Source organism: Dryobates pubescens, chromosome 22 (genome assembly GCF_014839835.1).
Source record: "Dryobates pubescens isolate bDryPub1 chromosome 22, bDryPub1.pri, whole genome shotgun sequence".
NCBI lineage: Eukaryota > Metazoa > Chordata > Aves > Piciformes > Picidae > Dryobates > Dryobates pubescens.
The window spans coordinates 9,002,616-9,016,510 of NC_071633.1; positions in this window are offsets into that span (position 1 = coordinate 9,002,616).

Sequence of the window (13,895 nt, forward strand, 5' to 3'; positions counted from 1 at the left end):
GGAGGGACGAAGACGCCGAGGGTTGGCGGCTTCCAGGAGCCCCACCTAGTGCCGCGGCCCGGCGCGTGGGGCGGCGGGGCGTCTGTGGGGCAGCGAGGGGCGGAGATGCCGCTTCGCGACCACGCTATCGCCGCCCTCGCCGTCCGCCAACGGCCGTCGTCGCCTGCCTATGGATTTGGCCTCGCAGGTGCGGCTTGGCCGCTTAGGCGACAAACTGTGCCCTGCGGCGCTTGGAAACGCACCCCGCGCTGTTCTCTAGATTCGGTCACGCCATCCCCGCCCCACCCACCACCACGCAGCTGGCACCATCGCAGCGCGATGGCTCATCGCTGTGCCCCCACAGGCTCCCACCGGGGCAGCCCGCACGGCGTGCTCGCGGCTCTGCGACGCATCACACCACACGCGAGCGAAACATGGGCCTGTGACACTGTCAAAGACACGTGTATGACTGCTTTGTACATCTGATACCTGGAAGAGGTGTCCAATTGCTCATTGGTGGCCACGGTGACTTCACTTGGTTTGTATTAAATCTCTAAAAGCTTGACTAGTGAGGTTACTAAGTCAATATGGCTGAAATCGGCCAAAAGATCCAAAACCAGGCAAGGCTGTAGAAAGCAGGCACAGCCTCCATAAAGGCAGCCCCAGCAGCTTGGGGGTCCAGAGGCACGATGCCAGAGTGGGCCCTTCAGTGAGTTGGCTGTGTCACAGCGGCAGCGCTGGAGACATTCTTGGCAGCTTGCACCTCCATGCTGAACACCTGAGGGCCTGGTGCAGTGTTACATGCTCAGTGTCAATAATTATCAGTGAATTACTGATACACATTGTTTCTGTGCTACAAAAATCATTGCACTCCACTTACCTCACATTTGTTACCAGCACTAATAGGCTACAAAGCAACATACCATTATGCCATGCCCTGTTACCATACATGGTTTGTTTCACAACTGAATATTGCACAGATGGACATGCATCATCTTAAAAAAAAAACAACATAAATTCAAGTGTTCAGAAGTTAGGAAACATCCTATATCAGCTTGTGCAACCTGTATTAGTTCAGATTACAATGCATTTAAGGTATTCTATGGGAATGGTTGTAAACAGTCCTTGCTTGTGCAGCCACTCCATACCTTTCCAGACTGGCTTCTGCCTTATCCAGGCCATGAGAAGCACATGAGCTGTGCTCACACAATCCAGAGCAATTCGATAATGATTTTATTCTGTCACAGTTTAACCCCAGCTGACAATTAAGCCCTACACAGCCTCTCACTCACTCTGCCCTGGTGGGATGGGGAAGTGAACTGGAAGAGTAAGAAAATTCATGGGTAGAGATGAAGACAATTTAATAGGTAAAGAAAAAGCTGTGCATATAGGCAAAGCAAAACAAGAAATTCATTCACTGCTTCCTATCAGCAAAGAGATGTTCAAACATCCCCACAAAAGCTCTGTCACTCATTGATGGTGACTTGGGAAGACAAAGACTATCACTCCAAATGTCCTCCTTTTCCTTCTTCTTCTCTCAGTTTTATATACTGAGCATGACATATGGTATGGAATATCCCTTTGGTCAGTTGAGGTCAGCTGTCCCAGCTGTGTCCTCTCCCATCTTGTGCACCCCCCAGTCTGCTCACTGGTGGGATGGTGTGAGGCATCTGTAAGCACTGCTCAACCATGACCAAAACATCCCTGAATTACCAACACAGTTTTCAGCACAAATCCAAAATATAGCCCTGTACTAGCTGCTGTGAAGGAAATTAATTCTATTTCAGCCAAAACCAGCACATATTCTTAGATGTGTGCTCTCATAATTTATCTAATCCATACTAGTTAAACCTAGTAGATAAATCCTTCTTCACTATAAAACTGCTTCAGGACCTCAGGAGCTTCAGAAATTATGGGGATATTGTGAGATATAACAAACTGATTTTTTCCAGATTGCTCTTTCAAAGTCACAATTAAGTTATCCATCCTAAATTATTTATCAGCAAGAAAACATCACAGTGACATTGTATTGTGATGCATTTCCATTTCAATGAAGTAACATATGGTTGCTTCTCAAAGAACCTACCAAGCTGATTATTTAAGGTAGCATTGTGAATTTTTAATCTCAGAAAAAAATGAGACCGTATCAGTACAAACATGCCCTATTCTGGGAATGCTAAACTAATTATAAAAAAATCTCAACACTATATATCATATATTATTATATTATATCATTAGCTAATGTTACGAAAAAAGTATTTGGAACTATATTACCTAATGCAAATAAGCAGTGGGACACAAGGTTAGCGAAATCGACAGGTAAATAGCTACAGGTGACTGCAAGACCAAATCTTGGATTGTTGTCCGTGAGAGCTTGAAACAAAAGCTACATACTCACAATCAGTAAGGACATCCAGTTCATGTCTTTAAACTGGTCCATGTTTCTAAGCAATACTAGCAAGTTATTTAATTTACAGGAATCTTCAGAGATTACTTCATTGCATCTCTCCAATTTTAATCAAGGCAAAAGGTTGTAAGAACTTTGTGCCTTTTACTGACCCATTCATAGAAATCTTAAATTTTGCATCTGCTGCCTGGACTGGGTTCCCCAGTCTCCCTGCTTTGAAAACTGAAAAACGTGTGGCTGGCAGAAGTGAGAGAGGACAAGTGCCTGACCAAACCCATGAAGTACCACTACAGCCCTGTCCCAGGAACACAGTGTTCATGCAGAAACTTTGTTTCTCTGTTCATAGCTTCATCACTATAATCTTAGAAACAGAATTGAGTTTATGCAAAGAATAGTCATGTATCTTTATGTCAGTCAGCTGTGGACATACTGCGAAGGGTGGGTTTTCTTGCATAAACTAAAGCACATATTTACCACAAGCTAGCTACTTGGGCCATATGGAGGTTCACTTCTATTTCTGGCTAAATGCAATCAATTTAATGAAAAGATTAGTCAACAAAAGTTTTATTTCTGTGCTGCCAGAACCATGCACAGGGGCAGCTTCTGTTCAGCAAACTTGCATTCCTACTGTTTCATTTGTGTTCATGCTGATCAGAGTTAACAGACATGCCTAGAGCAGGTGTATTTGTAATGTTCTGAGCATGAATAGCTCTTATCCTCAAGCTACAGTGCATTCCAGTCACAGTAATACAGTCTTCAACTGGCAAACTTCCTTCTCTACATGGTATAGTATAAAGGATACAGTTCTAGAGGCTCAAAACCAGGGCTTTTTATGAGCAGTAACTAACAGAGTTAAAACTATTTGTTTTCAAATTTGAGGTAGTATGGTTCAAAGATAAGGGTCTGATCAAAACTGGTTAAACAAGTTTAGGAAAAGTCCAGGAACTTTTTTGCAGCGTTGTATTAAAGTTAGTTAGAATATTTAAAGATATGTTTGGATTTAAAACAAAGCAAACACCTCATGAGAGGAAACTTGCAATTTTACTCTCCAAGGAACTACTATAATACATTTTTTTGGTGAAGTTATGTTTTCATCTTTTACTAATGAATTAACTGATTTAGCATATTTATATAGAGTTCTGAATGCTTTTTAAATTTAATCTTGGGTATATTTAACACATCTTGGGTATCTGTACAAACTGGAGAGGCAACAAACACCTTGCTTGTAATTTAATGTGTTCTGCTTCCTTCTTTATGTTTTCCATGCTGATGTGCTAATTCTTTTGGGGTTTGGTAACAACTGTCATGACTACAATGTTTATTCAATAAAAGTTACTAAGTCCTAAATCGTAGAATGTGAGGGACCTCTGAAGATTGCCTAGTCGACCCTCCCTGCTCAAAGCAGTGCCATCTAGAGCAGGTTCATCAGTGCTGTGCCCAATTGGGTTTTGAGTATTCAGGGACAGTAAATGGTCGAAAATTGTTTTTCAGTTAAGAACAAATTAGCTGAAAGAAATGGTGACAGGTAGGCTTATTCCGAACATTAAAGGAAGTGCAATGGGCTTGTGGTTCTGGTGCCTAGCTCTCAGATACTCAGTCACAGAAGTCCCTTTGTAAAATGGTTGTGTTCCATTCTTAATACAGCTGTACTTTGGTTCCTCAAACTTTTTCATTGTCCTTTAATTTGCAGTCTAAATGCATTTCCCAATATACCTTTCTCTGCCACTACTTGTTTTTTATTCAGTAATCCATTCCTATAGTGGTACATGTGTAATGAGTAATCTTACCCCATTTCAGCTTTCATTTTATTGGGCTAGAATAGCCACGTTCTGTAAACTTTCTCTTGTGTAGAGAATTTCCTTCCTAATCATTCCAGGAGCCCACCTTCACATCTTTTTCAGATTCAGTTCATAATTTAGTTTCACTAAAATCTCACAGCACAAATCTTTTCATACCTCTGCTGAAAATAGCTCTCTTGATGGCAGCTTAGGCTCAAATTTGTTTCTCTCATAACTACCTCATGTCATCAGTTCATAAAAAGTGTGAGTTTTGATGAGTATATTTTGGTTTCCTCTTCTGTTATGTCAAACTGTTGAGGTTCTAGGACATAGTGTTGTTATTTGTTCCCAAGCACAAAAATACCTGTTTCAATATAAATAGCATTTCTTTTCATGTCTCTTTGTCTAGGCTATCAGCTCCTTTGGTATAAATTTTAATTGGAAATCACTAATTACTTGTGCTGGTTATATTTCTTCACTTTATCAGTGAATTTCAAGAGCCTGTATCCATGTGTCAACATTACTTGTAGCCATGCTTTTGGTGTCAGCTCATCATTTCAGGTTTCCTCTTTATTAGTTTTCCATATCAAGCATACCCTTAGATTTGATACCTTTGAATTCATGGTCACATTTCTCCTTTCTATTTCTGTTTCAGTTGCTCTTTTCTTGCATAAGCTTTGTAATTTGTCCTCAAGGACTGATAACAAACAATCAATATATAGCTCACAAAAACAAGAACAGTCATTTCTCTATCTGTGTAATTATATAAACTACACAAGTTCTTGGTTTATTGCTCATGAAGATTACTTCCTTAATTTCTGCTCTTGTTCTATTGTTCAGCTTAACAGTATCCTCTCATATAAGCAGAATATCCTGCCTCAATGGCATTCTCCCCAAAGCAATTTCTTTTTAGCTTAGTGTTTCTTATTTTGTAGGTTCAAAATAATTAATGTATTTCCCATGTCTACTCTATTCAAAATAAGACACTTTATGCTTCCAGATGTGAAATAAATCAGTACCTCTCCCTCAGTCATGCAATCACTATTTCAAAAGTCTTCACTTCATTGGTGTTTATTTGCCCTTTTATTCATAATGTTGCACTGTATTCATCGACACTTGGTATGACAAAAGCAGATCAGAAGACTGAAGCAATTAGTGCTGAGGCACTCTTTTATCAAAGGGATATGCAGAGGTGAGAAAAGCAAGCCTTTCAAATACAGGGTACTGTTCTGTTCCCACAGCACCTAGGTTCTCAAGAACAGGTTTCAGTATTGGAAGAACTGGAACAGAGCTATTTCTGCCTTGATTATCTGACAAGAGTGATAGGTGAAGTCAAATTCTGAAGATGACATTCTACCTAGTAGTTACCTTAATGTCATTGCCAGCACAGTGATGTAAGAGAGTGTGTTTCCTGTGAAGTCTCCTGTCAATGACTGTGGCAGGGCAAAGCAGAATGGTGATAAGCATCTGTAAAGGAGGAGAAAGAATTGGGATGCACTGAATGATGAGTGGGCCAAAACACTCCTGCTTGTTTAGCTGACCCCAGGGATGGTTACTGGGTGAGGCTATTGAATGCAGACAAAGTGTATTATGACTGCTGGCCACTAGTTTGCTCATACAGTGCTAGTGTATGTGCACTCTGTGCTGATGGGGTAGCACAGAGAACTATGGTCTTGTGATTAGGTCAGCAGTGTATCTTATTTCACCACAGCTCTGACCTAATTGCTGTTATTCCACCAGAAGCTCCATGATTTCCAGCCCAGAGACATGTTCAAAAAGTATTAGTTAATTTTAATTTTATTCATGTGTGTCACTACAAGGAGCTGCTGATGCTGATTGTGGTGGGGAGAGAGTTAAAAACATCTCTTGCAGAGTTTCAATGGGATTAGGAACTGGGTACTCAGAGCAATGATGGAAGGTGCACACTCTCACATTTTCCTGTGTAGTTATCTTGGGTCTGAGGTGCAGAAGCCCAACTGAGTTGCCTGCTTGGTAGGGTGTTCCCACCTGAGGATGACTTCAAGCTCTCTCTCATTGCTGCATCTGTTGCGTGGCCCCAAAGTGTAATTATCACTCTTGATCTTCAAGAACACTGCCTTTGTTCACTCAAATTTACTGAGCCAACAGTCCTCTCAGACTCAGAAGTTGTGAGGCTAGCAACTTCCTGATACTGCCATGGGGTAATCCTACTTAGCCAGAGAACATGTGGCTTCCTCATGACACAGATTCACAAAGAGTGTGATTTTCTTAGGTCTCCTGGTTGCACCTTTCTGAAATTTCTCTGAACTTGGAAATATAGCTGTTGACACAGGAGAAGCAAGTAGATAGAGAGCAAAACCAACAACAAGAAAAAGAAAAGTGATAAAAGAAAAAATGGCATCAGCAAGGAGGGTCTGGTAACAGAAAGTAGGACAGAGAAAAGGATTTCAAACATGATGTGTGGATGGATGAGGAAGAACTCAAAAATCCCTTGAATAGGATGAGGAAAAATACATGTCTAATCTCACAGCTGCACTGTCAGCACTCACATGATGTAGTTATGCTACCGAGCAAAGTTTTGCTGTTCTTCGTTAAAGTGTTCAAGCTGGCATAACACAAAGAGTCCATAAGAACAGTTTCAGACTCATGGCAATTTACAGCTTTAACAGAGGAATAAGATCCCTGTTGTGTTGTAACACAATTAAAGTATGGAGAAATGCAAATCCTACCTTAGGAAAAGACATTGTGATGAAGCAAATGTTATGTTGAAGTGATGTCTATTGCTATTGTGAAATGGTTACTCTGCCAGCATCTCTGGCCAGAGCGTGGGGACTATCCCTAAATGATACATCAGCAGATATAGCAGCACAGAGAAGAAAGACTCATTCTGATAGATACTCATCTTCTGACTCTTAGGCAAGGTCCCAGTACCCATTTTTTACTTTATTTCTATCTGCCTAAAATCTCATGTGAGTCATTGAGTATCATGACCTGGAACATCAGAAAAATAGCAGTAGCAGTAGGAGAGAGGTCACATTCAGAAAGCATGGAACTTTCTGTAATGAATTTGTTTGTATAGAGACACAAGTCAGCAATAGCAAAAAAGGCATAGTGAGAGCCCATGAACACCGAGTAGAGTATCCGTGGCCTATTCTTTTGTCTGAATTTTACTTCATGTGATCAGTTGTACAGACCAGGGACCATATAAGTTTTAAGATGCTCCTGTGATTCTAACATAGTATTTAACACTGATTTAAAGCCATCATCACAATGTCATGTGTAATTTCCTGATAATATATTTATGTAATGCAAGAAGTATTAGAAGACAAAAGTTAAATATTGAAATGACCAACACTCTGCCTTTGCTTCTTACACTGTTTCCTTAAGTGTCTGCTACTGGCTGTTCTTTGGGTAACATGGAGAAAAGACAATATTGTCTCAGTTTGGCAGTCATTATCTTCACTAAGATTCACAGCCACTCAGCAATGTAACCTAAGTTTATGATCACTGCAAGATGCCACAGATGCTGAGATATCTCTGTTAAGATTAATTCCTCATCAAGAAATAAACTCTATTAATTCTAACACTGAAAAATGCTTTGTTTAGATAAATTACAGTCAGTTGAACTACACACTACAGAGCTGCTTAAACTTCACCTTACTATTACCCATTACTGGACCATAAGATTAGATTCTTAGCAACACAGTGAACTTAAACTCCACCAAATGCCCAGTTGTAATACTTGCTGCCATTAAGTTATTTCTTTTTAAGACATCTGAATTTGTACTCTATGCTTTAAGCTTTTATTGCAGCTGTAATATTGCTACCACATTGCTCCACTCTCCAACAGGCCTTAACTCTTAAAGCAGAGTTAATCAGGTCTTCAGATTCCCAGGGATAGAGTCTTTTTTTTTCCCGCAGAAGATTCTAGAGATATTTTGACTGGGCAGAATTTAAAGATGTTGGACATTTGCTAGGAGTTTCTGGTTGTCCCACCATTGAGTCTTAAGCAAACAGCAGGGTGTTCTGAGATCACAAACCAACAAGCATACCGCAGTTATGGCACTTCCCAGAAGATTAAGATCTAATGTGCATGCACTGTAGCAGTGGTTGGCAAATGCAAAACAAATCCAGCAAACTCCACCTGTGTTGAGTTAGAGGAAATGCCTTGTTTGCCCATGAAGAATATGTAGAGGTGGTCTACTGCATCCTGAATGACAGGCTGACTGCTTAAGCACTAAATAGATGGATATATACTTCTACATAGGCAGAGACAAAAGAGACTCAGCCTAAGAAGGTTAGTCTAAATGCAATAGTCCTTACTCTGACATAGAACTCAAAAGTAATTCTGAGCTGTGATCTCATTTTGGAGAAGGCTAAAGATCCAGTAATCTAGTGATTAAGGTACTCACATTGTTGGCAGACTTGATTTCAGTCCTCACTCTGCTTGATCAGTAACTTTACTATAGTGTTCTTTCTCCCCTGGTCCATAAGAGTGACCTTGACAGCAGACTGCCATACACCCTGGGTGTCAATCTTCCGGAATTTCTTGCTTGCACAGAGCATTCTTCAGAGCAGAGTGTGGATTAGAAAATGCATCCCTCCTCCTAACTAGGTTACTCCTAAGGGTAAAAACTGATCGCATTCTCCTAAAGAGAGAAGCAGCTTTCTTTCATTTGGAGCATAAATTACATTTATCCCTGTTCTTGGCGGGACCAGCAAGCGAGTTTAGACTTGAATGCATTGCTTAGGGATCCAGGGTTCCAATGAGGAGCTGAAGCAGTCAGATGCCTAACACCTATGCAAACATCATTCAGATTGATCTAGTGAACTCCAAAGCTCAAGAGTAGGAATCGAAGTGAGTATTTTCATTCTGTGAAACATTTTAATAGCTGCTTCAATTTGACAGTGGGTCAGGATCTCTGGTCTTTGGCCATACTCCAGATCTGACATTCAGGGCACAGCTGGAATTTAAGTATTTTTTCCTCCTGCTTAATGCAGGCCATGTTTTTGCCAAAACTATGATGGCATAAAGTATTATTATGTACTATGAATTTGCTCTGCCAAATCCTGGTTTCCCTGATATTAAGTGAATTGTATTTAGCGTAATTATTTCCGTTAGCTAAATGCATTCACATTCTTTTGTATTTCATGGGAATTAAAACTGTAGCAGTTGGTTCCACTAATTTTTCCTGAAGTATAGCAATCCAATAGTAGGTAGAGGCTAACCTTTTCTTTAATTTCCTCCATTTCCCATTCTTATTTATTCAGTCCCTTATCTCCTCCTCACTTTATTGGACTGGATGCTGCAATCTCCTGGAATTTTGTAGAATTCACAGAAAAATTTTAGTTGGAAGGGACCTCACCTGATCCAATCCCCCACCCAAAGCAGAGGCAACTCTATCATTTGACCAACTTCAGAGATAAATCTGGCTGCTCTATCTGTAACCACCTGCTATTTCAGTTACTCTAATTTACACTGATCTCATCTCTACTGTTTCTGTAAATGCTTATGCATGATAAAGGAGCTGCAGTTGTTTTGCAGTTAACACAGACACACTGTAAGCATAGTGCCTGGGTGTTTCATTTTGCCCTTTGCCGTAATGTGTAGGTGGTGAGTTCTGCTGTGCATCTGTGAACAAAGGATCACATACAATCACACCACTGTAGGGCTCTAGAATTTCCAAACCCTAAATTACAATGCAGGTAAGGGCACCCAGCAGTGATTTAGGTCAAAATACACCACAGAGATCTTGAAATGAATACTCAATCCAAGTATTACAAAACAAGAAAAGTTCAGAACAAAGGTTCCCTTGAAAAGAAAATTGAACTATATCAAGACAGAGCAATGCAGCTGTGGCACTCAGTGGTGACAGCAGGCAAGAATTAAGGGAGTGGCAGGTAAAGACATTTTAGGGTTTGTGATCTCTGGTGAAATTTCATGCAATAGCATGAAATGCTTCTGTTTGTCAGTTACATCACTGGCAGGGGGAGGATAAGGATGCAGACTGTTCTTAAAGCATATCAACAGCAATGACCTGGTGGCTTCTTCACCAGAATCAGTGAGTTAGAAGACTAATAGCCAGACAGGTCAATATGTAAATTTTCCCTTTATAAATGTCATTAAATGGAGCTGTGCCTTCAGCTGAATGAGCAAATAACCTTGTACTCTTCTTGCCACTCCCTCTTAGAAGCCCTTTCCCATTCCAAGGCCCTACCAATGATCTAGGATTGTCTGCTCAGGGCCTGATTTACCCACAGGAGGCAGCATGCAAAGACCTCTACACAAACTCCCAGTAGGCTAACAGTGATATATATCCCAGGAGAAAGAACTATGCTACACTACATTATAAAACACACAGCCAGCCCTATCTCTCACCACCCAGCTAATTAGTTTGAGTGTAGAGCCTTGAGGATGCAGTGATACTGATTCCAGTTCTGGGGTTAGCACAGCCAGCTGGGCTATTTGATATCACAGTAGCCTGGAACAGACACACATATAGTTACCTTGTAAGAGACACTGGCCTAGATATTCCCCTTCACTTTTTTTTTTTACTCAAAAGAGTACCTTTTATCTGAAAGCCTGAAGACACTTTTGGCTATTTTTAATTTTAAGTGCTGTACCAGAAATAATCAAGGGTTGTACTACCAAAAATCTATGATGTGAACAAAGCCACATATTCTTTTCAATATGACAGAATCTAGAAAAAAGTAGGTGACAGAATTAGCTGTTTAGTCATACTGGAACTATGAAATGGTATTAGCCTTTCTCCACTGATCAAACTTGTGGCCTTCTGGACACAGAGGAGGTTTGACTGACTCTCAGTCTTTCTGTCCATGTGTAGGTTGGGACTGCCTTTAGATTCACAAATATGAACTCTAGCTCTATCCTGATTCCACATTAGAGTGTGTCTTGACTGCATTATCACTTCTGTCCTTTTCTCTCATGCCTTTGTTTACATGGGAATAAAATTAGGGGCTGTGCATTAGAAAAAAGCCGTACCAGTAATTAATTTCTCTATCTGTGCAGTCAGACGACAGAGACTCTGGGGTCCACCACACTGTACATCTTCAATATAGACTTCTGAAACAAGACTCCAAGTTTTTTTCTCTCACAATTCTTTCCAATTTTTTATTCAACAGAGAAGCTCCTTTCTAGATTTTTTTTACTAGTTTCCAGTCCCAGGATAGTTATGAGAGCCCATTTCCAGTCTTTCTGCATCCAAAAGTTGTCCAAAGATGTAGACAGTAAAGCTGCTTTTATTCTTCTTCCCTTGTTTATACATATGGGACCATCTTCTTACTTCTAGTCCAAAAGACTTTGAGTTTCTGATACAAGGCTTCAGCTTTTGTTTGTTTGCATTTGGTTTTGTTCATTGTTGTTGTGGTTTTTTTTCCATTTTGGCTTTCACCTATCATGTGCAACATATGGGTTCACCAATCTTTGCTTTCATGTATCTCTTTAATCTTCTTTTGGTGCAACTCTCGTTTACTCTTTGTCACAGCCATCACAGTATTTCTTCACAAGCCTTCGTTTCCCTCCAGTCAAAGGTGTTACTGCTTGTTGGTTTTATGTTACTTGTTGGCAGGCTAATCTTGCTTATAATTTATGTCTGGGGTCATATCCTAATTCTTCATCAAATGCATTTGGTTTTGAGGTTTTGCAAGGATTTATCCTATAGCAGGGCCTTCATTTTACAAGGCCTGCCTTGCTTATCCTAGCTGTAATAAAGCTTTTTTGTTAATTCCTGGTGCCTCACTAGCTAGCTTTTTATACTGCACTTGTTAGTGCAGCCAAAGCTACCATACATGATTTGTTCAGCCTCATCCTTTAGAAGAGGATCACCCTCACTTTGCAAGGTTTACCAGACTACCCAAATTACCAACCCCTACTCCTTCATTTACTGCAGTTTTTGAAGGAATCTTGCCATAGACATTGCCATCCCCTGTCCTTTCCTGAGCTGCTATTTTCAGTTTCTCTGGGATGTTCTATTATTTAGAAGTTGTGTCTTTCTGCCTGAAAATCAGTTTCTTACAAACTTTTTTAATTAAGTGCTGCAGGGTGATTATCCCAGACATACTCCTCTAGTGCTTCAGACATTTACTGTACCCTGGAGCTTTCTCCAAAATACTTTATTGTTTATAAGGCCACTTCATTTGCAGCTCCTGAGCCCTTTTTGATTGTGGTCTTCTTGTGACAGGCAATACAGTGCTTCTGGGATTCATGGTCTGCTTTTTGTGGAAGATTTGTGTTCAGATGCAATTTAAAGTTATATAATCCCAGCTAATGCTGAAGAGTTCATCTTTCAAGTAATAAAATATTCATTTGTTCCCACTGGCATTTTAAAACACATTAAAGAAGCATTTGTACTGATTTGTCCATTTGTTAAAGCTTGTGTTTAGAAAACCCTTGCCCAGATCATACTTAATTTGATGGCATCTTTTAAAATGACACATTTTGAAAACATCACACAGTGATGGCTCACCTGTGTGAAATGAGCATGACAACAGAAAATACTGTGTTTGGAAAATGACTGTGATAAAATTTGACTTGAAAATATATGAGTTCTGTTGAAAAATTTCAAATGGCTGTGAAGAGAAGGCTCCAGGGAGACCTAATAGTGGCCTTTCAGTAACTGAAGGGAGCTACAAGAAGGCTGGAGACTGTTTACAAAGGCCTGTAGAAGTAGGACAAGGGGCAATAGTTTGAAATTAGAGAAGAGTAGATTTAGATTGGATGGGACACTGGAACAAGTTGGCCAGGGAGGTAGTTGAGGCCCCATCCTTGGTAATATTCAAGGTTAGGCTCCATGGGGCCTCCTCCAGGCTGAACAATCCCAGCTTCTTCAGCCATTCCTCATAGGACTTGTGTTGAAAACCCCTCACCAGTATTGTTGCCCTTCCCTGGACTGTCTCTAGAATGAAAGGAACAAGATGGACCCTGCTCAGTTATCACTAAAGGCAAGAGAGGACAGAAAAAAGTTTAGGATGAATATTAAGTTACTACAAAAAGTAGGAAAAGATACTTATTCCCTAAGAGTAAATCTAAATTTCAGGCTTATCAGCATGACAGTATTGGCTTCCAAAATCTGCCTTTGTTCCATTTTTAACCAGTATATTCCTGTATGTCACAGCTGCATGTGGCAGAAGAAATAGAAGGTGAATAGTGGGACTGAGAGAGCATCTTACTGATGAATGCCACCTCAGCTGGAGCTCTCTCTGGGAAAGAACATGCAAGAATAAAATGAGTTGCTGTTAAAAATAAAAAAGAACCCAAAAGAAAGCACAGCATTTATAAATGATGTAAAAAATTGCCTTCTGCTCCAAGACAATGGACGCAGTCAGAAGTCTCTGAGACAAATGAATCACCTTCTGCCAAAATACTTGCGCCAATGTGAAGGAGAACACTGAGTGGAAATATGCAAGTACAGATCCAGACCAAGCACACAGCCAACACTGAAATTCACTTTCTTAGAAAAATGTATTGAGCTTCATTGCTAAAATGCCAGAGTTCTGACCCAAGCCCTGTACTAGTCTGAGACACTCGGAGATTGCACTTGTGCAGCCAGTAGTGGTGGTAATTGTGAGGGAGCAATTCCAGCACCAGAGCAGTTGTGGACACAAAGGGAGTGAAATATGGACATGTTGCACAGCTGTACAAGTTGATATTGCTGTGACATTATGTAGCTCTCTTCCTTCCCTAGGAAAAACATGACTTCTCAACTGGAAGACCTTCCTTTGCTGTGTGCTTA